Source organism: Magnolia sinica, chromosome 10 (genome assembly GCF_029962835.1).
Source record: "Magnolia sinica isolate HGM2019 chromosome 10, MsV1, whole genome shotgun sequence".
Lineage (NCBI taxonomy): Eukaryota > Viridiplantae > Streptophyta > Magnoliopsida > Magnoliales > Magnoliaceae > Magnolia > Magnolia sinica.
Genome location: NC_080582.1, coordinates 13,176,107 through 13,202,508, shown reverse-complemented (window position 1 = coordinate 13,202,508; position 26,402 = coordinate 13,176,107). Strand labels below are relative to the sequence as shown.

Below are 26,402 nucleotides of genomic sequence, written 5' to 3'. Positions count from 1 at the left end.
TTGTTGTGGCCTCCATGAAGTTTTCAACGGTAGGATTTCCATCCCCACTGTTACCTACTGTTCAGGCCATTTGAATACTAAATCTGCCTATTAATTTGGGTCATGCCCTAAAATGATCTGTCAAAATGGATAGACGGTGTGGATTAAACAAGTAGATCAAAGTGGGTTCCATAGAACCCCTGCAAGAGGCGTCCGTCTCTAGCTAGGTCCGTGGTAGTACCCAAGAGGTACTCTTTCCCACAACTTTCACTTTCCCTACGAGAAAAATCAAAATGGGAAGAAACAAGAAGCTTGAAGGAAATCAGAAGAAGGAAAATGTCAGGAGCGGAAGATCAAGGAGTTCTGTTTGAGATACTATATAGGGCATAAGGGCAAATTCGGGCACGAATTCCTAGAGTTTGAGTTTCGGCCCGACAGGAAGCTCCGATACGCCAACAACTCCAACTACAAGAGCGATATGATGATTTGCAAGGAAGTCTTCCTCACTCCTGCTGTCCTCAAAGAATGCCCAAGAATCATCGCCGAGAGCGAGGTCTGCCCTTTCTCCTAGGGTTTTTCTAGGGTTTTATTCATTTTATTTTGGGTTTTCAGATAATGAAGGAAGATGATAACAACTAGCCCGAGCCGGACCGGGTGGGTCGGCAGGAGCTCGAGATCGTGATGGGGAACGAGCACAACTCCTTCACCACTTCAAAGATGGGATCTCTTGTTGATGTCCAGAGCAGCAAAGATCCTGAAGGGCTTCGCATCTTCTATTACCTTGTTCAGGTTGGTGAACAAGGATCGAAATGTCCTTCTCTGCTTTTTTTAGGTATTCTTTGGTTTGATACATGTGATTTTTTCCAGAGCCAGGTTATGTTATGTTCGATTCCTTCTCTTTGAACTTTCCCTTTTTTTAGAGTATCGATTGCTTCAGTTGCTTTCATAACCCTTCTACCACTTTGTGCCCTATCGACGAAGGCTTAAGTTGGAAAACTAGGACCTTATTCTAGAATCTTGTATATCCTGCCTGCAAGATTCAGGATGGATAATCAACCGAATGGAGTTGCTATAACCTGATACAATGAAGGGAAAATGGCTAGAGTGGGGCAAGTCCCTCTCCATTCACAATGAGGATGAGTGATGAAATTGCAAATACTATTGTTTCAAGTGGCACTTGAAGTCTGCATAATTGCAATTAGGGGTTTCTGTCATTATAGAGCCACCCCCAATTTGGTCATCTCATCCACGATGAATTGAATGGATTGCGGATTGAGTTGTAGTGCAAAACTCTAAATTGTTGGCACTGTGGGAATTAGGTAAAAGCATCCACCCACCAGTTCGGGATAATTCTATCATTCCTCCGCAACAAGCACTGTCCGATTTCATGATTTTTTACTATTCTTGTGGCAGAAAGGAAGGGGAAAATATTAGGAATACATGCGTTGTCACTCTAATGTAAATCGAGACAGCTCAATGAACCTCTTATGTTCTGAAGTGAATGGTGGAGTGGAATGTTGCAACAGGATTCAGGAAGTTGGCCACATGTAGTTGATAGAAGGCTTGGTAATGGTGATGATGTTCTGAAATGAATGCTGCCATATTTCTTAATTTGTTTGGATGCACTGGTGGATTGAAAAGCGATCATTACTATACAGAGAGGAAATGATGAGATTCTAACATAAATTGAAGTGGTCCTCAGTGTCAATTATATTCCTTGACTCAAAATAACATAAATTAGGCCTAGCCCCTTGCTTGCTGTGAATACTAAGGTAGACAATTGTAATTTTTTTTTCTTTTCCAGTTTATTGAAGTAGGCAATTACAACCACTTTCACACACTTATATGCTGTTTTCCACTTTTAAGGGAGTCAAGATAGTAAATCTCTTCATGAAAGGTGTTAGCTACGTCCGATTCTTCAAAAAAAACATAAAGGTGCTAACTACATATCCAAATCAATGATGTTCAAAGGAAGAGGATATACAACCACATAAACATAAGTAAGCAACATAAGGTCGTTGTTCCTGAAACGTAACAGAATTCCTTGTATTAAGAACCCGAAGAATGATCTTACTCACTCATAGTCTGAATCCTCGATATTTTAACTTATTTGAATTGTACCAACTGCTCAAATCTCTACGACCAAACCAGGAATTTATCGTCTATTTATAGCTAAGGGTGATTACTGTAAAATATGTTGGCAGTTATGCATGGTAAGCTGCTTGATGAATCTGTTTCCGTCGCTCTATAAATATTTGGAGGTAACCGTTCGTCACCTAATCAAATTTATAGATTCACAGTAAATTATAACTAGTGGGCTTCAGTGTCAATACATTCTATCCATCAAAGGACTAATAGAAATTTTAGAAACGATCAAACAAATAAATAACAATGCAAGCAATTAATTGTAGAATTAGTTAAATACACAACTATCTTAGAATGACCATGTTGTATCGTGCCAACTGCCATGTGCGTCGGTCCCAATTCCCCCTACAAGTCCAACTCACATAAATAAAGTAAGATAGTAAAATTTCTAACTGTTTACTCACTATCAGCACCATCTCTTGGATTAGTTGCTTGCTTGCTTCTTCTTCTTTTTTTCATGTGACTACAAAATGGGATTTTTTCATCGGCGTGACTTTACATTTTCTAGTTGACGTCATCTTAATGGCAACTCCGATGACTTCACTGACTTGGGTAGATATTCCGGATGGTAGAACCAAATGTAGAAAATCATCATTTGAGTGGATTGTGTTGTCATGTGGCATGTTGACCCATGCCATAGTCAGTGCCATCAACTTTGCTGGCCTGTTGGCTAAGATGAGCTCATTGTCACGTCTCGATTTTTATTTGAACAATTTTGTACAAGAGGTACTTATCAATACCTTGAAATGTCAAATCTCAACATAACATCATTCTCATCGTGAGACAATTAATAATTTACCTTCCCCTCCATCCCACATGCATTTTCTTTAATGTTAATGGTGTTGTTGGGTGATATCAATCAACTCGTCCCATGGGCAGTGCCATCAACTTCATTACTCTACTGTCCAATGTCTCCAACATGAGTATCACTGGTGTTTCTCGATTTCTTCAAAAAAATTATGTATAAGAGGTACTTATAAGTTATATTCTTTCCCTTATCCATTGACGCATCCATCTATGATCTAACCAACAACTAAACTCTACTTTATATCCTGACCGAAAATAAGTTATGAATTATAAACATGTAGAAAGTCATCTTCACTATTAAAAATATTGTCAAGGACATTTTGAAAGACTAATCTCATCCTCACGCTACATGTATGGTTCCATTTAGATTGTATCCTCCTGTGACAACCACTGGTGGTATCAAATTTGTAGATCACCAGTGGAGAGACAAGTGAGTCCTCAATTATTATAGGCTTGCACCAGGGGTTGGCATTGAGCCGGTACATTTTTACATTTTTTTTTTTTTTTTGTAACACACGCACATACACCGCCACACACTCACACCGTAGTGGGATTTCACCACCTATGGGTACTTGAACCCTATTAACTGGTTATGGACCAGTTAATAGGGCATTTTCTTGCAAAAGATCCCATTGTGTATTTTGTTTGTAGATACATAGTTTTGATTGGCAAGATGAGGGAGGGCATAAACACAGAGATTTATGGAGGGGTACTTCAGAATCTAAAGGATTTTAAATTGGTTGGACTAAACTAGAGTATAAGGACTTCAATTTTTGTAACAATAGGAGTGCAAAAAAGGAATTAGTTAAGATTGTTGACTAATAAGTATCCCAAAATGACTGTTTTCAATGTCTTGGGTCATTAATTCATGAGAGTGGAGAGATTAAGAAGGATGTGGTCCATGGAATTCAAGCTGGGTGGAAGAAATGGAGTTGTGCCTTTGTAGTTTTATATGATCATCGTGTACCAATCAGACTAAAGGGTGAAATTTATATGATAGCTATAAGACCGGCCATGTTTTATGAGCAGAATATTGGGTAGTTAAGGAACAAAATGTTTATAGGATTGAGGATAGCTGAAATGAAGATGCTGAGATGGATGAGTGTCATGACGAGGAAGGATAGAATTAGAAATGAATGCATCTATGGGAGCTTAAGAGTAGTATACCAATAGGTAATAAGATAATAGAAAGTAGATTTAGATGGTTTGGTCATGCACAACAAAGATCCAGAACTGTACTAGACCATGATGCTCATGTTAGACAAGTAGAACAATGATGCTCGTGTTAGACAACAAACCAACAAAGTCAATGGCACTGACTATGGGATGGGTCGATGAATGCCACTAAGATCATTTAGCAGTGGTTGCAAGTGCCAATGGTTCACATTACACTGGCCGTAGGATGTGTAAATCAATGTTGCCTGACAGTGCCATTGACTTTGATGACGATGCATCTGTGGAGATAGAGAAGGTAAGCTATTAATTATGCCTCATGATGCAAGTGATTTTATGTGAAGATTTGAAAATTTAAGGCCTTGTCATTAGATCAATGATGCTCGTGTTAGACAATAGACCAATGAACTTGATGGCACTGACCATGGGATTGGTCAATGAATGCCTCTAGATCATTTTTCAGTTGTTGTAAGTGCTAATGGTTTATATCCTAGAAGTCATCAAAAGCGCATACTTCCTCATTGATGTAAGCCCATGGCCCACCGTAGGGCCCGCCAATGACGTGGGCCCATGACTTAGCGAAGGGCCCAACATGTCCTGCTTTTTTGGCCTATTATTTACAGATTTAGGGGCCTAAATCAAGGATTATAATTTACTATTTTGGGAGATACATGAGGCTGATTTTAAAGATATGATTGAAGATCTAATTGATGTGATTGAAGATATAAAGGAAATGTAATTGATATGATTGAAGATATGGTCAATCACCACTGTTTCCTTTGGTGTGGTCCTCATGAGATTTGGATCTGCTGCATTTTTTGGATAATGCCCTAAAATGAGCTATAAATATGAATGGACGGCATGGATGTAATGCACATTCATCACAGTGGCCCCATAGCCAGGGATCTGCTTATCCACTGAAGCAGCGGCCCGCGTGTCTCGCTACTCTTATGGATTAGTTGAATATTTTCCAAACCTGCTGCTTAAGTCTCCTCAACCTTCCCAAAGTGCTCCTTACTGCATTAATTTCAATTTAATTGTCCTTAGATTTACCGGCTAACAATAATCCAACCCTCAACATTAAGGGACCTCAACTAATCTAACTATATCCGTGTATCACTCTACATCAGCTCAAACTTGAAAGGTAATGGACCTAACAATTCCATATTAGATATTTAGATTTGAATACAATATCATAATGATCAGATAATGAACGTGGGAATCTTCTCTAGACTACACCAGAAACCGATCCTCCAAGTTTGGCGAGAATTTAATGATGTTGAAGCCACCGCCCGGACATCATGGCGCATTCGATCTACTACAAAGGGAATACAATTTTTCCTAAATGCTTGGATCGTACAAATCATACATTACAAAGAGAAGCTAACTATCACCATTGTTCACCTTTAAATAAACTATTATAGAGAAGAGTCTAATCACGAAATCCACATATACCAAACCATCTGAACTCCAAACAAAGACAATTCCTCCTAATGTCCATACCATGGAAAATGAGTATTCCAAACACTGACCATGGAAAAGGAATCTTTGAAGGCAACAAAAGGGAGATTCTGCGACGGGGCTAGTTTTTTATTCTAGGGGAATGTTTGCTGTAGTGTTATGTAATGCATTCCTAGGATTGTACCAAGTGCCAGGAGGAAAGAGAAGTTATGGTTTCCCAAGCTTATAACAAATGTGATAGGTGAGTTGTTTGATGCCTTGGATTTAGTAGAAATCTAATGGATGAGGAAATTGATGAATTTGTTCGCATGATGGGTGGATTGAGCAGATATTCCTATTTCACGGGGAGAGGGATTAGTGGGATAGAGCCTTCTTCTTTGTGAGTTCCTTTTATGCCATGTTATCAGGGGATATTTTTAGTCAGTCGATGTCTTGGATTGCAAATATCCGGTAGTATCTGGGTCCACCGATAACTCATCTCAGAAGCAGGAATATGATTATCCCCAATATGTATGTAACCTATCCTTACGGACGAGGAGGCAGTGGATAATCTCTTTTCTCATTGCAGGTTCACCGTGAAAATTTAATGAAAATTCTCAGTTTATTTGGTACCAATGGGGTGATGCCAGGACCATTCAAGGCCCTTTTTTCAAGCAAGGCAATGGAGACCTAAAGGAAAAAAGTAGTAGTAGAAAGGCATGTGCCTCTCAAACCTCGATGCTTGCACACTTATGGTCGATATGGAAGGAGCATAATGACGAAATTACATCTTGAAAATCGTGTCGATATGGACACGATTTTCAATATGTAATTACATGTTTGCCTTTCCCTCAAACAAACGCCCTTCGAAATTAATTATTATTTATTTACCTGCATTTACATGTGTAATCGAAAAAACAAACACGCCCTATGTGAACGGTCCAGATTAATGCAAAACCATTTCAACCTGCGCGAGTCTCGCACGAGGCCCGCGTGTCTCGCTAAGTAGCGAGTCTCGTCGCGCATATAAAAACGAGCTTTACCTCTCTTCATTCTGTTCTGATCTGAGAGAGCCGATCCTCATGCCGATCGGTATCAGTCTTTCCATTTTCGTGGTCATACTGGTTTTGTTGATAGGGAGATTCCTGCTACTTTTGTGGAAAGTAATTCTCCTTCTTTTTCTCTTTTTCCCTTCTTTTTCTATTTCGATCGGATTCTTCCTCTGGTTTGAATTTTTTTCCTCTAATGACAGGGAGGTAATGATGTCGCCCAACGCACCATAGATATGGTGATGGAGACTTTGGTTTCTATTGTTGTACATGTTTTCGGATCCTATCTAGAAAAACTAATTTTCCGTCATGGCGGTTGCGGGAAATGAAAATTCTATTTCCCTGTATTTACTCGGGAAATGAAAATGTATTTACCTGGGAAATGAAAATTCAAACTCATTACTTCTAATTGGAATTGGAATTGGAAAGCAATCGTCACGTGGCATCCACCCTTATTCAGTGTTTTGTATATACAAATAAAAAAACGGGCAGATGGAATGTAGGAGATGCAATGTCCTAAACCTAAACCATGTCTGCTATGGGAAGTTCATCAGGACGAAATTGACGAAGAGCAGGTAGTAGCGCAATTGCAATTCCGACAACGGGTGGAGCAGGTGGTGGAGCAGGTGCAGCTTCCTCCACAGGAACTCGCTGCTCAAGTGGAGCAGGTGGTGCAGCAGGTGCAGCTTCCTCCACATGACGATCTCACTGCTCAAGTGGAGCAGGTGGTGGAGCAGATGCAGCTTCCTCCACAGGACGTTCTCGCTGCTCAAGTGGAGCAGGTGGTGGAGCAGATGCAGCTTCCTCCATAGGACCACCTTAAGGTATTGGCACATGACTTGGTGGCTCAGGACCTCCTGGTTGCTCGCGACCGCGACCGCAACTGCCATGACTGAAATTAGCTTTTCCAGATAGGATTCGAAAAGGTGAACTGCAATAGAAACCAAAGTCTCCATCACCATATCTATGGTGCGTTGGACGACGTGATTACCTCCCTATCATTAGAGAAAAAAATTCAAACCGGATGAAGAAGGAGAAATATAAAAAGAAAGGAAAAAGAGAGAGAAAGAAGGAGAAGAAAGAAGGAGAATTACCTTCCACAAAAGTAGCAGGAATCTCCCTATCAACAACACCAGTATGACCATGAAAATGGAGAGACCGATACCGATCGGCATAAGGATCGGCTCTCTCAGATCAGAACAGAATGAAGAGAGGTAGAGCTCGTTTTTATATGCGCGGCGAGACTCGCTGCTTAGCGAGACACGCGGGCCTCGTGCGAGACTCGCGCAGGTTGAAATGGTTTTGCGTTAATCTGGACCGTTCACATAGGGCGTGTTTGTTTTTTCGATTACACATGTAAATGTAGGTAAATAAATAATAATTAATTTCGAAGGGTGTTTGTTTAAGGGAAAGACAAACATGTAATTACATCTTGAAAATCGTGTCCAAGAAAGCATGAAACCAAGAGGGATTGGAAACTGTTGAAGTTTGTGGGTCCCACGGTAATGTTTGTGAGATCCACACCATCCATCTGTTTTACTATCTCATTTTAGGGCATGAGCCAAAAAAATAAGATAGACTGGAAGATCAAGTGGACCACACCACAGGAAATAAGGGGTTAATGACACCCACCGTTCAAAGTTTAAACCTTCCTAGGGCCCACAGGGATGTGCATCTATCATCCAACCCGTTCATTTGATTACATTGACATGTATGAAGGCTATATACACATATCAGCTTGATCCAGAGCTGTTGTGGCCCCCAAGAAGTTTTCAACGTTAGGTGTTCAATTCTCACCATTTTTTAATGGTGTGGTCTACTTGAACTTTAAATTTACCTCATTTTTTAGTTCATGCCATAAAATGAGCTGGCAGAATGGATGGACGGTGTGGATAAGATACATACATTATGGTGGGGCCCACAATGTTTATATGTGAAACTGAACAATTGTATTAAAAAAATGAGAAGCTTTTCAAACAAGCTCCCTGTCAATGTCAACCTCGGTACAGGCGTTGCATTTACACATGTAAATAATCATTACTTATTTACAAGGAAATACATGAGTAAATGAAAAAACAAACAACCCCATAGTGAATCCTACGATAAAAGGTCCATATTTAAAAAATTGTACTCATCAGACGGTCCCACACCAAAAACTTTTAACTAGCTTTTTGGTAACATCATATAATGGCCACCGATCAGATGCCTTCATCCATCCTATGTACCTTTACTTTTCCTAAGTTCTCAATCCACAATAGGATCAGATATATGGACGGTCCTTATTGAAATTTCACCCTTCCACATGTGCAAGCAAGAGATAGCTCTACCATACTCCTGTCCTCCCTGATGTACCATACAATTAACTGCATTGCACGACTAAAGGGCGCCAAAATGGAAAATCCCCCACGTGTGGATCATCTATTTTCTTTAAAGCCTGCTAGAAGAACCTTTGTTAACAAGGGAGGCTCCCTCCCTCCTTCAAAAATACTCCCAAATTAAAAGATCATAAAAACGTAAATGAAACACATTAAAGTTCAAATACACGTCAATGTCAGCAACATCTACACAGACAATCTAATTGACAGAGGATAGAAATCCATGGTTACTTCAATGCATTAAGTGCAGAAAACACACTCTCATGTCTATGACGAGTACCACTAAAAATCAAATTCACCACATCCTTCAACCTGGAAGCTATGAAATGTTGGCACTTGGCAGCAGTGAAACAATGACGCCACCTCTATATGGGTTTGATCTTAAAATGCAGAGAAATGAGTGAGAACACAAACAAATCGGATTCGTCAGGGGCAAGATTGAAACAATAAAATTTCACTTCTCAAATAACCTACTCCTGTTCATGTTCTCTTCCTACTAGTTTGGCCAAAGAGGCAAAATTGCATTACTGGATTTTCTATCAAAAAATGACCTCACAATCAAGAGAAAGTACAATCACAAAGGGTAGAATCACATCTAGAAGTTCCATTTCCTGTCATTCCAAGCCAAATGCAAACTGAAAAATATATTTTTAGAGAATCTTGATCGTTCATGGGCAACAGACACACAAAAGAAATTGAAAAGGGGGCCTTTCCAAAAATAAGCACAAGATATATTACAGGAGGGAGAGTGAAGTCTACACATTTGCTCCACAGTTCAAAAACCCGAAAACTCGTCTCAACTCGGCTTGATATCCAGACAGGTTGTGTTGACTCGAATACTCAACTAAATGCAATAATTAATAATAGTTTTTTGAAGTTGAATGAGTATAAAACAACAGCCGACTTCCTTCAAAAGAAAATATAGCCGATTTGTTAACTGATATAGCAGATGGTGAATTGGTAACGATGCTTTTCACTACTCCACAGGGTCATATGTCCAAATCTCCTTTCATATTTTTTGAATTTTATTAACAAATCCATTCAAACAGAAAGTGGTCAAGACCTACACTTGACGATTTGCCATTTGACTCTATTTCAAGAGAAGTGGTGCTCGTTAGAAGAAGCTTTTTCAGAGGAAGAACTAGTGAAAGCAGTTTCAGATTTGGGAGGTGACAAAGCTCCCAGGCCAGATAGTTTCCCAATAGCGTTTTATCAAAAAGTAATGGAGTTAGTGAAGCGAGTGGTAGTCGAATTCATCAATGATTTTTACAAACAAGGAGGTGTTGCATCAGAGTTAGGGGCCACATTTATTGTGTTAATCCCAAAAAAAGGTGTCGAATGTCTTAGAGATTTTAGGCCTATCAGTCTCTTGGGAGGTCGAAATGAAATCTTAGGAAAAGTATTAGCATCTAGATTTCATGAGGTTATTGGAGTTATTTCTACATCACAAGGGGCTTTTGTGAAAGGGAGGCATATAGTAGACGGGGCATTGGTGGCTCAAGATTGTATTGACTCTGTAATAGGAAAGGATTGAAAGGGGTTACATGTAAATTTGATATATAAAAAGCTTTTGATCATGTAGCTTAGGATTTCTTGGATTATATGCTTGATAGGATGGGGTGCGGAAAGAAATGGTGGTCTTAGATCCAGGCTTGTTAGTTCAGCAAAATTCTCGGTCTTGGTTAATAGATTCCCAAATGGTTTCTTTCCAGCTTCTAGATGGTTGCAACAAGGAGATCCTCTATCTCCATATTTGTTTGTGATGGTTATGGTAAACTTAGTAGGATGATTGACAATGGAGTCGCGGTGGGATTGGTGAAAGGATTTCGGGTGGATAGATCAGAATTCCAGGTGACTCATTTACAATATGCTGATGACACATTACTATCATGCAAGAGAGTCAAAGAAAAGGTGGATAACCTCTGAGTGATTATAGTTTAGCTTTGAGGTGGTGTTGGGAATAAAGGTGAACATGAGTGAAAGTGTGCTATTGGGGGTGGATGTTTCTAAAGAAGGGGTGGGAAATTTTGTGAGGATCTTCAGATGTAAGGAGGGTTTCTTTCCTAGTACATATCTCGGTCTTTCTTTTACAAGATGTTAAGCGGGAAGGATGTAGTGAAGAGATTAGCCTGACAACTTTTATATGGCGATATGGTGCCCCTCCAAAGGTAGCTACGCTAGCTTGGCTAGTGGGTATAAGGAAGGTTCTTAATGTTAACAACCTTCGTAAGAGACAGATGATTCTATTGCTTATGCAATATTGATTATGGCCCACCTTTAAACAAAAAAGAACTACTTACAGCCCAACTAATCCATGCTTCGCATCTTTTATTGCTGTTAATTTTTTACGCAATTGCATACACACACACACACACACACTTACATGACACATTACTATCATGCAAGAGAGTCAAAGAAAAGGTGGATAAACTCTGAGTGATTATAGTTTAGCTTTGAGGTGGTGTTGGGAATAAAGGTGAACATGAGTAAAAGCGTGCTATTGGGGGTGGACCTTTAAACAAAAAAGAACTACTTACAGCCCAACTAATCCATGCTTCGCATCTTTTATTGCTGTTAATTTTTTACGCAATTGCATACACACACACACACACACACTTACATGACACATTACTATCATGCAAGAGAGTCAAAGAAAAGGTGGATAAACTCTGAGTGATTATAGTTTAGCTTTGAGGTGGTGTTGGGAATAAAGGTGAACATGAGTAAAAGCGTGCTATTGGGGGTGGATGTTTCTAAAGAAGGGGTGGGAAATTTTGTGAGGATCTTCAGATGTAAGGAGGGTTTCTTTCCAACTACATATCTCGGTCTTCCTTTTACAAGATGTTAAGTGGGAAGGATGTAGTGAAGAGATTAGCCTGACAACTTTCATATGGCGATATGGTGCCCCTCCAAAGGTAGCACGCTAGCTTGGCTAGTGGGTATAAGGAAGGTTCTTACTGTTAACAACCTTTGTAAGAGACAGATGATTCTATTGCTTATGCAATATTGCTTATGGCCCACCTTTATAAAAAAAAGAACTACTTACAGCCCACCTAATCCATGCTTCGCATCTTTTATTGCTGTTAATTTTTTACGCAATTGCATACACACACACACACACACTTCTACTTTGGGGAATTGAAATAGTGCAAAATTATACTATTTCATTCAACAAAATAGAAAAAGAAAAAAAGAATGCTAATAGGCATACCACCTTGTAAAAGTTTCTATGTAGTTCCATCGTCACGGCACATGTGGCAAGCAGGACTGGTGACTGGAATTATTGTTCTAGTGGGCCACCACAGAGATAGGCAATATACCAAAAGGCGAGGGGATTTTACTCTATATGCATCTGATAAGTGGCCTGGAAAAAAGAGTAGTGGTCCACATTTGACCAGTAAAATTAACAACAATTGGATTGTCGAAGTTGTTCGGTTACTGGATTTTTGGCCTATAGATCATTTGTAGAGTGGGCCACCAGATCAACAGTCTTAACTAGATGGCATGTTCGCCACCTCTACCATGAGGGAACTGCATATATATGTTCGCGCTGTGGATGCATATTAGCACTTCTCATGTCTTCTCCAAATTGGAAATTATGGTTTAAATTGCTACCCTTAGTATTTGAAATGATCCACCGGTTTTGCATTTTAACAGTTTGAGTTTGATTCTCTCTCTCTCTCTCTCTCTCTCTCTCTCTCTCTCTCTCTATATATATATATATATATATATATATATATATATATAAATACCAAAGTTGAATATGGAGAAAAGAAAAACTTAAAACAATTAGGAATTGAATATTAATTTAAAACATTAATTGAAAATATGTTTTAGTTTTAAACATAAAACTTATAGGGTAGTTAACATTAATTTAACATGTATGTTATAAATTTCTCCCTTGACAAATCATGGAATTTATTCATGATATGTTTTTAAAGTTATAGAAATAGCTATGAAATGACATGACAGTAAGATATAACAAAAACCCATAAAATTGAAACATAAGATAATTGACGATTATTAAATATTAACATTATGTTATTTTGTATTCCTTAAAGATAAATTATACCTTTTGTCGTGGAAATTCCACTTGGAAGCGACGCAAAATTGAAGATATAACTGTACAACTTTTTATATAGCCTGGGTGAAGTAAGAAGTTGATATCAAGTGGGAAGCCAGCTGTACGACATTTTTCCGATGCCCTTGTGGTAGTTGTTGCTTTTCACTTTCGAGTGTAATTGGGAAAACATGAATTGTAGTGCCAACTCTAAATGGTTACGACAGGGCTGTGATGACAAGGATGATTTTTATTTTGATTTTTAGTTGAAGGGAAAAATTGAATCAGTGACATTATGACCAATACTTCGATGTTTTCTAACTGCGTGTTTTTTATGTGTAGGGTAATGAGATATCCTCGATGCAAAATAGAAACACTAGACCATCCCAAACAAAGAAGGAAATAAATTTGTGTTATGTATTGGAATATTCAATGATGCAAATCTTTCAAAAAGAAAAAAGAAAAGGCATTCGATGATGCAAACTGATGCAAAGAGGCATCATTTTGGGTCATTGATACCTCCAACACACACACAAAGGACAAGAAAAGAAGAAAAAAAGAAAAGAAAGACAAGAAAATAAAAATATCAACTGTATCATTAGTCTGACACAATTCTTTATGAATGTATCATGCTACATTGGTCGAAACTTGGCTACAATACACAGGGATACATGCACGCCATCCTTCCCCCCCCCCCCCCCCCCCCCTTTTTCTTTTCATGTAAAGGCTATTTTGTTCGTTTATACAGAAGTGATGAAGCTTGCTGGTTTGAAATCTGTGGAGAATGCCCACGAGGAGTCGATCTGGGCAGTCACTTGGGTCCCAGCTACAGATGCCCGGCCCGCACTTTTACTGACGGGATCTCTTGATGAAACCGTGAAACTCTGGCGTCCTGACGAGCTCGTCTCAGAGGGTACCAATACTGGCCATAGCCTTGGTGTTGTTTCGGTGGCTGCCCATCCCTCAGGAGTCATTGCGGCCTCAGCTTCTTTGGATAGCTTTGTCCATGTTTTCGATGTTGATACCAATGCCACAATCTCAACTCTTGAGGCCCCACCCTCAGAAGTCTGGAACATGCAATTTGATCCCAATGTAAGATTTTTCTCCTTTTACACCTTTGACCTTTTCATTTAATTGTTTTGTCATCCTTTCTTTTCATTTAATCTCTCTCTACATCTTTCTTAGTCTCTGTGGGTGTATGTGCGTGACTGCTTGTATATATGTGCTTGGTTTGTCAATTTAACTAAGTTTTCACAATGATATTTTCCATCTTTTGGTCATCAGAGGATTAGATCCTCATTCATCATTGCAATTTGCAAGACAATCCCATTATATCTCTTATGTGCTTGATTTTTACTAGATAAGATCTCAGTTCATCATTGCAAGACAATCCAAAGCTTTCACATTGATTAGTTCTCGATACCAGATGGATAGGGAAGCTCCCTATACTCGGCCAGTCAGTTACATGTGAACACTCCATCCAACCGGTGCCATGCCCCGACATTCGGGTACTCGAATGTCGGGGCGTGACAAGTTGGTATCAAAGCCAGGTTTCATATGTTGTAGGTTTTAAGTGTGCGTAAGAGTGTGTAAATCGCTACAGCAATTGGGGTTATGACAATCTACCTTTCTTATAGAAATCTCGTCCCCGAGATTCAATCGTAATCACAGCCACATTGTCGCTGCATACCCTGATGTGCTTAAGCGCTCCCTACTTGAGAGTAACAAGTAACAAGAACAACATTGCAAGTAAAAGTAAACAATCAATATAGTCATCAACAATACTACACATTTAAAAAAAGTGCACCCTATCAATAATGTTCCTAAGTATGTATACAAAGCGCTATATGTTCTCCATTACCCGCAACTAAACTGGGCTACAACCCCTACTTAACCTTACTTAAACTCTATCTAAGTACTTTGACCAAAACTAACCCTTAGGTTCCTTATGACTCATACCTAAGCCCTAGTGTAACCCATACCCAAGGTCCTCAGTAAAATCTAATCCTTGAGCTCTGATAGCGCAAGAGTGTGTAAATCGCTACAGGAATTAGGGTTATTACAACCGGTCCAGACAGTCAATCCTACTCTTCATGGGCCACTGTGTAAAATCATGTCAGTCTGACTATTTAATCCATTTAACTGTTCACCTCATGTAGTGAGTTGTAAACATTTGTTTACCAAAGTGGAATGGTTATTATTGACTTGTCTAAGTGAGTCAGGAGAACTATAATCAATCCAATATGGGGCCTACTGAATGCGTAGTTAAGATCGATGATTGGACTTTCTTTGAATTGTCCAATGATCTTGTATTTTTTTTCAGGGCATTAATTGGATGGATATTATGGTGCAATGGATGTGCATTTTGCGTACTGGTATATGCATGTGTGGTCAGTCCACTTGGACTGATTGGAGTGTCCACGTGTCCACCTGCATGTATAGCTACACCAGTATAGAGGACAACATAGAGAACTAGGCCTATATTCGTAAACATGTTTCTTGACCCAAAAATCTCTTCTTGATTTTTGGATTTTTGGTGACACAATTTAAATGTGAGATGAATCTGATCTGATACAGACACGCTAGTGGACTGCTAGAAGCCGTGGACTTTATGTCAGGGTGTTCGCTGCACAACAGTTCATTGATATGATTATATCTTCTTTAACCTCACATAAAGTTATTTGAAAAGAATTTGATCATTGCAACATTGTTCCATGGGATTATCAACTCGCTAGATTAGGTATCTTTTTATTTTAAATATTAAAGTGTATTTATATCTAATGGCATGTAATAATCACCTTATTTAGCTATTATTTATTATTTGTATAGAAACCTGAAATGAAGATTGTCTGTATTCAAAATTGGCAAAGACTATATTCCATTAACCAAGTTAAAGGTGGTCTTTGTGGAATCATGTTAGGCATGGTTGGTGGAAACTTCCGTTACTTCCCTAAGACCAAGGCTTAGATAGCAATAGACAACACTATAGCTAGCTAGATTTTGACCAAGCGCTAGCAATAGCTAGCCAAGCAATAGCAAGACTTTTTTAGTGCTAGGCTAGCTATTGCAATCCAAGCTATTGACAATGTTGTTTTGGAGGACATCTTTCTCACCTACTCCCACAGCTTTCGAAAAGGGTGAAGGGCTCTTACATTTTTCGTGCAAGTAGAAAGTTGGGGGAAGGTTGATAGATTAATCAAAGCAGATAGCGTTGGCTGCTTTTACAATATAAGTCATGCTCTGCTCAATGCCACATTCGAATCACATACTGATCCAGGTAGTGAGACATGTGATCTGGTTGCTGCTTTTTTAACTACTGATGTCCAAGACAAAGATGGAAACCAATATAGATCCAGTGAGAAAGGAAGACCACAAGGCAGTCCCTTATCGCTATTCTTATGAACATTTTCCTGCTTCAACTCGATGTATGTGCTGCTACTGTCCTTATGCAGCGAAGCTAGGTGGTGGCTATTATGGCGGGAGAAGGCTCTAATTCTGCTTGCTCCATCAGAATGCTTTTGGTGGCATGTCTTTCTATTACTGAGATGGAACTCACTAACAGGTCTTGTTCCGTACCCAGTACGGATCTAGTAGGAAGAGGATTGGAGCAAGAAACACCTTAGGCAGGGACTAGGTTTGTGCCTGATAGAGGGAGGAATGACAAAAGGCACCACATTTTTGTCAATCACCAAACCGTCTGGTACGGACAAGGAATGACATAAAGTACCACATTTTTGTCAATCACCAAACCGTCTGGTACAGATGACGAATGGCATAAAGTACCACATTTTTGTCAATCACCAAACCATCTGGTATGGGCAAGGAATGACAAAGTACTACATTTTTGTCAATCACCAAACCGTCTGGTACAGACGAGCTAATTAGGTTACACGTATCCAAACTAATTGATAGTTGCCTTCACATGAAGATGATATGATACTAATGTGGGACGAGCTAATTAGGTTACATGTATCCAAACTAATGGATAGTTGCCTTCACATGTATATGATATGATACTAATGTGCAATTATTCATACGAGTTATGATTTGATTCTCCTTTAAAACTTATTATGGTGAAGTTGCGCATATTGAAAGCTAATCCACCACAAGGAAGTGGCGGTCCCATATGTTACTCACAAATCAGAATTGTGCACTATAAAATGCCAGAAGTTGCAGCTGGGGAACATTTATAAAGATGGAGAGTAGCGGAAAATGGATGAGGATGGAATAGGCATTAATCTCTTCTTTGAAACAAATCAAGTACTGAGAAATACTTGTTTCACTTTTGGTAAGTGATGCAACTACTTCAAGAAAGCCAAGAGTTCGGAGAAAATTTTGAAGTTGACTGAGCTCGTTTCTTCCTTCCTTTCTTTTCTCTTCTTCTTGTGTGTTGGACTCCAAGGAGCCAAAGCTTCTGTGGTAGTCATGAAAAATTGAAGGAGGATATTTCTCAACCTGAACAATTGGGTCAATACTTCGTCAACATTGTATTTCGAGACTCGTCCTCTGGTTTCCGTCGGTTGTTTTCCAGAGTTTATGACCCAACTAGATCATCTTTTAGTCTTTCTTTTTGGAAAGAATTATCCTTCGTTGGGAATAAGCGGCCTTTCCCTTGGTGCTTAGGAGGTGATTTTAACATTATTAGGTTTGTTCACGAAAAGCTAAATGGCTTGAAGATTACCTCTAGCATTAGAGGTTTTTTTGACTGGGTTGGCAGACATGAACAGCCGGAACTCCTGATGGGAGACATGAAATATACTTGGTCCTATGGTCTTTCATGTCCGTCTATGTCCTTGCTGGACAAATTCATGATCTCCCCGGGATGGGTCCAACAATTCCCGTTTGCCCGCCAAAGAGGGATGCCCAAGCCAATGATTTGACCATTGTCCTATCTTATTGGAAGTGGATGAGATCAATTGGGGACTGAAATGAAACCCTTCATATTTGAGTTGGCATGGCTTGAGACGGAGGGTTTTGGTCCTTAGTTTTAGAATGGTGGTTCCTTTGAGGTGAGGGCCACCTGGGATTCAAACTCTTTAAAAAGTTGTCTTCCTTTGAGGTTTAGGGCCACCTGGGATTCAAACTCTTTAAAAAGTTGCTGCTCCTTAAGATTAAACTCAAATTTTCAGCAAAAGGGAATCTGAAATGACTACCATTCTCAACAAGATTCAAGCTTTGGATGTTAAAGGAGGTCAACCGTCTGAAGCAGAGTCTTCAACTTGAGCTGAGTATATTTCAGACTACAGTTCTCAATTAAAATAAAATGAAATAAGGTGGTGACAGCAGTCCCGGGCTATTTGGCTCAAAGAAGGTGATCGCAATACTATATATATATATATATATATATATATATATATATTTATGGGATAGCCAATGCCAAGGCATGTGCGAACTCTATTTCCTCTTTGATGATTGATGGGGAGAGGGTATCTGATAAGGATCGCATTTGCAATTCCATCGTCACCTTCTACTCGAGATTACTTTCGGATGAGGGTACGAATTGGCCAAACATCAATGATCTCATTTTCAATTGGTTATTTTAGGAGGAGGCCGACTCTCTTGAACGGCCTATCCTTTTAGAGGAAATAGAGATTGTTGTTTGTGACCAATGTTTTAAATATTATTATTGCCTAATGTATTGCACCCTTGGGATACGGAATAAATATCAGTTATCTCATGGAATATATTGGTCGTATCATGTAATGTATCGTTGTTATTGGGAAACATGGGAACATTGGGAAATTGGTCGAATTTTTCAATGAAACTTCAGGAATTGTTGAAAAAGATATCAATACATACTTAGAAATCAAAACATTACAAAAAAAAAATGCACATAATAGGGGCTTCCTTTGCATGAGGTCCTAATATATGTGTTTTCCAATTGAATTGATGCAAGTATATTCAAAGTCTATTCATATAATTTATAGACGTAAGAAAACATGTATGGAAACAAAAGCAATACATTCAATAGCAAAAGAAGAATCACTAGATCAGGTTACATACATGTTTAATTTCATGTTTTGTGTTTTGTGAGAATTTTTTATTTTTCTCAAATTTCTGCAATTTGACCTATCTCCTCAAAATCTCAAAATTGAAGTTCCAAATCCATAAATTTTCATAGAAAACTTGAAGTATCATAGATTTGTAACCATTTGACTTCGTTTTGACGTTATTTACAATTTTTTTTTTTTTTTAAAACATTGATAAAAAAATGAAAATGCTCACTAGATCGAATAGGTGGGATATATCGGCACTACCTATGCATTTTGTATCGCATAGGTGCGATACAAGATATATCGACCGATATCGTCGACATTTAAAACATTGTTTGGGACGTTGATAGGGACAAAGTTCTAGGACTTGATGGATTCCCCTTAGATTTCTTTCAATGGTTTTGGAATTTGACTAAATCGGATATGTTTGATTTCTTGGGTAGCGAATCTTAAAGATTTTCGTCCAGTTAGTTTGATAGGCAGTCCCTACAAGATTCTCGCCAAGGTTTTGAGTCAAAGATTGAGAGTTGTCCTCCCAAACTCCATATCCCCGTTTCACAGTGCATTTGTGTTTGGTGGACAGATTGTGGGTAGTGTGATGATTGCAAATGAATGTTTGGACTCTTGCCATAGATCTGGTCATCCAGGGGTACTATGCAAGCTCGATGTTAAAAAAGCTTATGACCATATCGATTGTTCCTTTCTAGACTATATGATGACTTGGATGGGTTTCAAGCTTAAATGGAGGGCGTGGATTTGCTCCTACGTCTCGTCTGTGAGATTCTCAGTCCTTGTTAATGGGCGGCCTTTCGGTTTTTTAAAGCCTCTCGAGGGCTTTGACAGGTTGATCCTCTCTCTCCGTTCTCGTTTGTCCTTGTGTTGGAAGACCTTAGTTGAATGCTCTAAGGGCTAGGAGGTTGGCCCGTAAAGGGTTTTTAAGGTGGAAAATTTATCCCAACCCATTTGTCATCTCTAGTTTGTTGATGATACTTTAGTCTTTTGCAAGGTGGAGGAGTCTTTTGGACACAAACCAAACCAAATGGAAAACTTGGCTCAGATTGGTTTGAAAAAGCTTGGCTTGGATTGGTTTGAATAGAAGTTCAAACCAAACCAAGCCTCGCAGTCAAGCTTGTTTAAAAAAAATAAACTAAGCTTAAACCAAGGCAGTATTAGCTTGGCTCAGCTTGAAGCTCAGTTTGACTTGGCTTAATTCAGCTCGTAAATTATATGCTTGTAATGATGTCTTTGTATTTTAAAAAAGCTCATTTAAAATAAAATAAAATTTAAAAAAAAATAAGCTCAAACTAGGGCAATATCAGCTCGAAGCTCGGTTTGACTTGGCTTAATTCAGCTCGTAGATTCTATGCTCGTAGTGTTATCTTTGTATTTTAAAAAAGTTCATATTATGTATATTGTTTATTTAGCAAAATAAAAATTAAAAAGAGTTGACATCTATTCAAACTTGACTTGATTCGGCTCGACTCGACTTGGATATTTGGACCAAACCAAACCTGGCTCAAGCTTGTATAATCTAGACCAAACCAAGCTCAAACAGTAGGGATAGGCTTGAAGCTCGGGTTGTGTAAAGCTCGAAAGGGGGCGTCTCATAACAAGCCAAACCAAACTTGGGTCAAACTCCACTCAGCTCGTGTACAACTCTAATTTCAGTTATGAAGGTTAATCTGTCTAAAAGTGAATTCTTCATAATTAACCTTTCGATGGAGATCTCCTGCTTGGCAGAAACGTTTGAGTGCGGTGTAGGAACTCTTCTAACAACATACCTTGATCTTCTCCTCCATGTGGGAAAACTTGCTCTTTATCTTTGGGATAAAATCTTGGAATGTGTGGAGAGGAGACTCTCCCCTTGGAAAAGAAACTCCTCTCGCCGTGTGGCAACATAACTTTAATCAAGGATTTTCTCTCCAACATGCCCATTTATTCTCTCTTTTCCATTGCCCTAAATTTATCATCCTTCGAATCGATAAACTCCTTGGGGAGTTCCTTTGGTAGGGAGGATCTCCCCACAGAAAATTCCCTCTCCTTACTTGGTAGGAAGTTTATACTTCCTACTTTAACAGGGGAGCGATCATTAAGAGATCGGAAGCGGATTACGTCTGACCCCCGCCCGAACAATAATCTGTCCATATAAGGGCTTCTTTGGGGCCCACCGTTATGTGTCTCTTTATCCATGTTCTCTATCCATTTTCACAGATCATTTTAAGGTATGAGCCCAAAAATGAGGCAGTTCCAATGCTCAAGTGGACCACACCGAATAGTGAGCTTGGGTTGCATTAAATACAAGAGTCATCTTTGGTGTGGTCCGCTTAATCATTGGATCTGCCTCATTTTTGGGCTTATATCTTAAAATGATTTGAGAAAATGGATGGATGGCGTGGATAAACAGATACATCACGGTGGGCCCCACAGGAACTCCTATATGGACAAATTATTGTCCGAGCAGGGGTTGGACGCAATCTACTTCCTAAGAGATTAGAATTGGTTAATGAGGCAATGTTGGGCAAATGGGTCCAGAGGTTTAACAAAGAGGATCCAACCTTTGGAGATCGATTATTGGAGCCAAATATGGTATAGACTTTGGTGGCGAATGGACCAAATCCTCCTCTCTTTATTGCTCCTCTGTCTGGAAAGGGATTGCTAGGGTTGCTCCCAAAGCCTTTAATGGTTTGAATTTTTTTTGGGGTAATGGGGAAGCAGTGAGATTCTGGGCTAACAAATGGCGTGGTGATTCTTCCCTCATTTCGTACTTCCTCGCTTTGTCTGCTTTTGGCCGTGACATCAATGTTTCGGTGGTAGGTTGTTTTTTGAGTGAAGGTGCGAATGGGGTTTGGATCCCCCCCCCATTTGGAAGAATTCTAATAGATTGTGAGTAGAATTGTTGACCACTCTCCTATCTCGATGATAGGGTTATGCTCCTTCCCCCGGGATAGAGGATACTGTGGTTTGGAGCTTATCTAGTTCGGGAACCTTTTCAGTGCAGGCCTTCTACAAGACTCTTGTCTCTTAACTCTCTCCCAACTAGGTGCAATCCCTTTGGGGCAGTCTAGTTGGAGCCCCCCTTAAAGTCATGGTCTTCGCTTGGTTGGTCAGAAAGAACCACATCCTTACTATAGACAATCTTTGGAAAAGAGGAATGGCTCTTACTGACATTTGTTTGCTTTGTCTTCAAGGAGCCGAATCAGTGGATCACCTCTTCCTCTACTGCTCCTTTGCACGGGACATTTGGTCAAGGTTGCCGGTTTGTGCGGGTGTCCACCGGATGATGCCCTCGTCTATAAAGGGTTTTTTTGACTCTTAGCATCGAAAGATGGGGGTTTGTTTGGTAGGAAGACTTGGAGACTGTCTCCTTGCGGTTATTTGGGCTATTTGGTCTGAGAGGAACAATTGCTACTTTCAGAATTCTTGCCTCTCCTCTGCTGGGGTCTTTTGTAGGGTGTTAAGCTTCTTTAGAGATTGGGCTCCTTGGTCTGGGTCTGGGTGGTTTCCAGTCATGGGACTGGCTTGTTGTACTATAGTTTTCTGTTTTTCGTGTATTCTTTGTTCTTTGCTTCTGGTTTTGCTTGCTTTTCTTGGGCATGTTCTTTTGGCTTTGCCTAATAAATAATTTCATCTTTCAAAACAAACGAAAGAATGAAATTTAAGGGTGGGCGTTGCCCTCCTAGCTTGTTTCCTTTTCTGTGGTCCACCTTAGTTTTGGATCGGGCTGAGTTTGGGGTTCTAGGGGTTTTCTGAGGTGACGCATATTATGGACGGGTTGGATTCTTGGACATCACGTGGGTCGCACATCTGCCCAGTACCACCGTAAGCCCACAGTGTACCGGTACCACTAGACCGTGCCCCTTCAGAAGATTTGCCAGCAAGATATCCATCGGCAATACACCATCTATCCTGACCCTGATCTACGATATCCCTCTGGCTTGAGTGTTATGTCTTAAGGATTCTAGCAGATCTGGACACTGACTTGGCAACAATACTCCATTTATCCTAGCCAGCAGGATTTGAGACATGCGGGTTGGTCCAATGGTATCATATCCGAACAGCTATCGTCCACCCCTTGCTCCAATGCATATATAAAGCTCATCACTAGATGATTCGAGATTGCTAGCCATCACCATGAGAACCAGGAGAGAGGACTGTTGTTTGTAGGACACCTGACTTGAAGCATTCTATTTGTTGGCCTTCACTGTCTGTTCTTTCTCCATATCTTTCCAAAGTGATGTTAGTTGAGCATGTTTTAGCCTGAGCACTGCCACCCACCCTCCCACCATCTGCACTCCCTCCTTGCTTGTAGGGCCACATCTAGACACCACAAATCTTATCATTGTGGCGGCCTTGACGGTACAGGCATGGGCAATGAGGATATGATTTTCATTATTCAATAGAGTCGAAGTGATTATCTGAAGCTGAGCAATTGAGTTTGCGAGGTCCTCATTCAAGAGAGAATGAGGTGAATGCTCAATCCCAAGGCAGGCCATTTAGAATGTTACCTGGTTTGTATTGGCTCTGGATTGGTGGTTATGACTTATGTGCATAATCGTAATTTAAGTCTTGGTCTTGGTTGTTGTCATGGAGACAAATTGATGGTCCATCTATAAATAGTCTTTAACATTTCAGAATTTGGGTCGCTTGGCTATTTAATGTCAAAGAGGAATTCTACACCATCCTATCCTCATGCAGTAATGCTTAGGGGTTTTGTAGAAATACCTTAAATTGTGTATCCACACGCACAGAGGGGGGGTCACCCCTTAGATCACGGTGGACCTCTTGATAAGAGTAGTCGGACGACAGGTGATCCTATAACCACCCTGATCAGGTAATTGAAGCCATCTGATTAAGGGCCTGCAAAATGAACAGTAAGACCATGCTTACTCTTACCATCCAATTGCATGCTGTTAATCAGAGGGCTTTGATTATTCAATCATGGTGATTATAGGGCCATGAGTAATCTGTAGTGGACTACACACATCCAAAGGTATGGTGAATTCAAGGTGGATTGTTACTCTCAACTGAGTAGAGGAAATAACCAAATTGCTGTTGCCTTATATAATTGATAGTGTGGAAGTAGCCTTCAAATTGCAGTTACATTAAAGTCTAGCTTGAAACTAATATGTAATTTTATTTGGATTTCCTCTTTATTGAACTAATTGTTGCAATTCAATTCAATAGTGCATCCAAACAGACCCTAAATCTTTTTGTATCTTGCCAGCCTGTTATGGATTTTCTATTGTTGGGAACTCTCATATTGCTTCTTCCTTATGGTTGATTGAAGAATATAGCCTTCTAAAATCTTTTTTGCCTTGTAAAATAGACTGTTATGGATAACCTGCATGCAGCACATGCCGACATACTGCCTGAATTTTCATGCACCTGACATGGCTGAATAATAGATTTTTTCTTTTTCTTTTTCCAGCGTACTGTGCTGGCAGTTGCTGATGGAGGTAGCGCCTCTACCAAGCTATGGGACACCGCCACATGGTAGATGATTGCGACCCTAGCAGTCCCACGCCCAGAAGGATCCAAGCCCCCTGACAAGATTGGCAGTGGGAAGTTTGTTCTGTCAGTTGCATGGAGTCCTGATGGGAGGCGTATAGCTTGCGGCGCCATGGACGGCACTATCTCCGTCTTTGATGTTGCACGTGCCAAGTTCCTTCATCACCTGGAAGGCCACTTCATGCCAGTGAGGTCACTCGTGTACTCCCCCGTCGACCCACGTGTGCTCTTCACGGCATCTGATGATGGGCATGTGCACATGTATGATGCTGAGGGGAAGAGCCTTGTTGGGGCCATGTCAGGCCATGCGAGCTGGGTGTTGAGCGTGGATGCCAGCCCAGATGGTGCAGCCATCGCGACTGGCTCTAGCGATCGGACGGTTCGACTTTGGGACCTGGGCATGAGGGCCGCCATCCAAACTATGAGCAACCATACAGATCAGGTCTGGGGTGTGTCGTTCCGCCCACCTAGTGGGACCGGCGTGCGTGCTGGTCGGCTCGCCAGTGTGTCGGATGACAAGAGCATCTCATTGTATGATTACTCTTGAGAATGGACTTTTTTGAATAGGATTGGCTCATCTTCTCTGCAGAATTAGTGTAACAAATTCCTGATTTTTATATCTATGATTTTCATTAAATATCAATTGTAGGGTCTGGCATGGGTTGGTCATCAAGACCGTTTGTTTGATGGGCCAACTGTAGATGGTATATGGTCTTGAGGTGCAGGAATAATTTGTATTTGACATTTAAGTATTCCAAAGATCAAATGAGCGCTTTCTCTACATTCAGTGATATTTCGTGAAATCCCCATCCATGTTGGGACCGTTAGTTGACCCACTTGCACAAAATCCTGGCCGACATCAAACGATACGGTTTGCTGATGAGCTGAGCTGGGTTTTCAATCGTTGATATTCAAAATGTATTACTGCCACTGTATGCATGGTTTGGTCCTATATCCAGTTTCTATAAGTGGGGCTCATGGTTCAGTGATCTGAACCATTGATCTGATGGGCCTCACTGGGGATGGCTATATTGAAGATCCCCGCCACTATTTGGCGCCTTCTTCTAGGTTGATGCCATTGGAATGTAGATGGGCCGCTTGTCTCGTTTTCTAGGACACATTCACCAACGGACGGTTAAGGAAATGATAACCAGCCATGGACATTCAAGCCCACTTGAGGGTGAGAGTGCTCATTCACATACATGAAAAATGAACCGTTGAGGATTGGATGGTGATCATATATCATAGATGGGATTAGACAAAAATTGGATGGTCCAAAAAGTGGAAACTAGCATGGTTGAATCACATCATTCATTACGGGTCTTAATCATGAGTTAATAACTCATGGTCTGCAGTGGACTTGGATTTACTTCATGTGCGACCCACCGCTCAAACCTGTTGATATGGTGGACCTCATCCTGGACGTGGATCTTCCAAATTTGAAAAAATCGAGTGAAGGCTCAAGCACCCCACACGTGCCAACATTGCACGTTTTCAAGATTTGGGCTCCTACTACTCACGTCGTTGCACAGAGTCCACAGATTTTCAGCTTTGACACGTGCGGTGCATGGTTCAGCAATCTGGACCATTGGCTAGTTGAGTCCTTCTGTAGACGGGCTACACCTTGGAGATCTCAACGATGGGACAGTACTAATCTTTTTACTTTTTGGTCCATATATAAACGGTTAAAAATAGAAATACAACATTTGTAGATAGTCAACTGAGAAAGGCCAGGTTTTTTATTATCCCCATCTGGGAGAGTTTTGGAGCATGATCCATCCGCAGCGGGACTCCACATAACCATGGACCCCACTTGTTTAGATAGGGGCATAATCCATCTACGGAATGATGCGTGATAGATAAACGAGCTTAT

At 40.2% G+C, this 26,402-nt stretch overlaps 1 pseudogene; it reads left to right on the top strand.

The window, feature by feature from the left end:
- LOC131258017 (WD repeat-containing protein VIP3-like) overlaps positions 1 to 25,172 on the top strand; it is a 32,905-nt pseudogene extending 7,733 nt beyond the window's left edge.
- Positions 25,173 to 26,402: the final 1,230 nt, after the last annotated feature.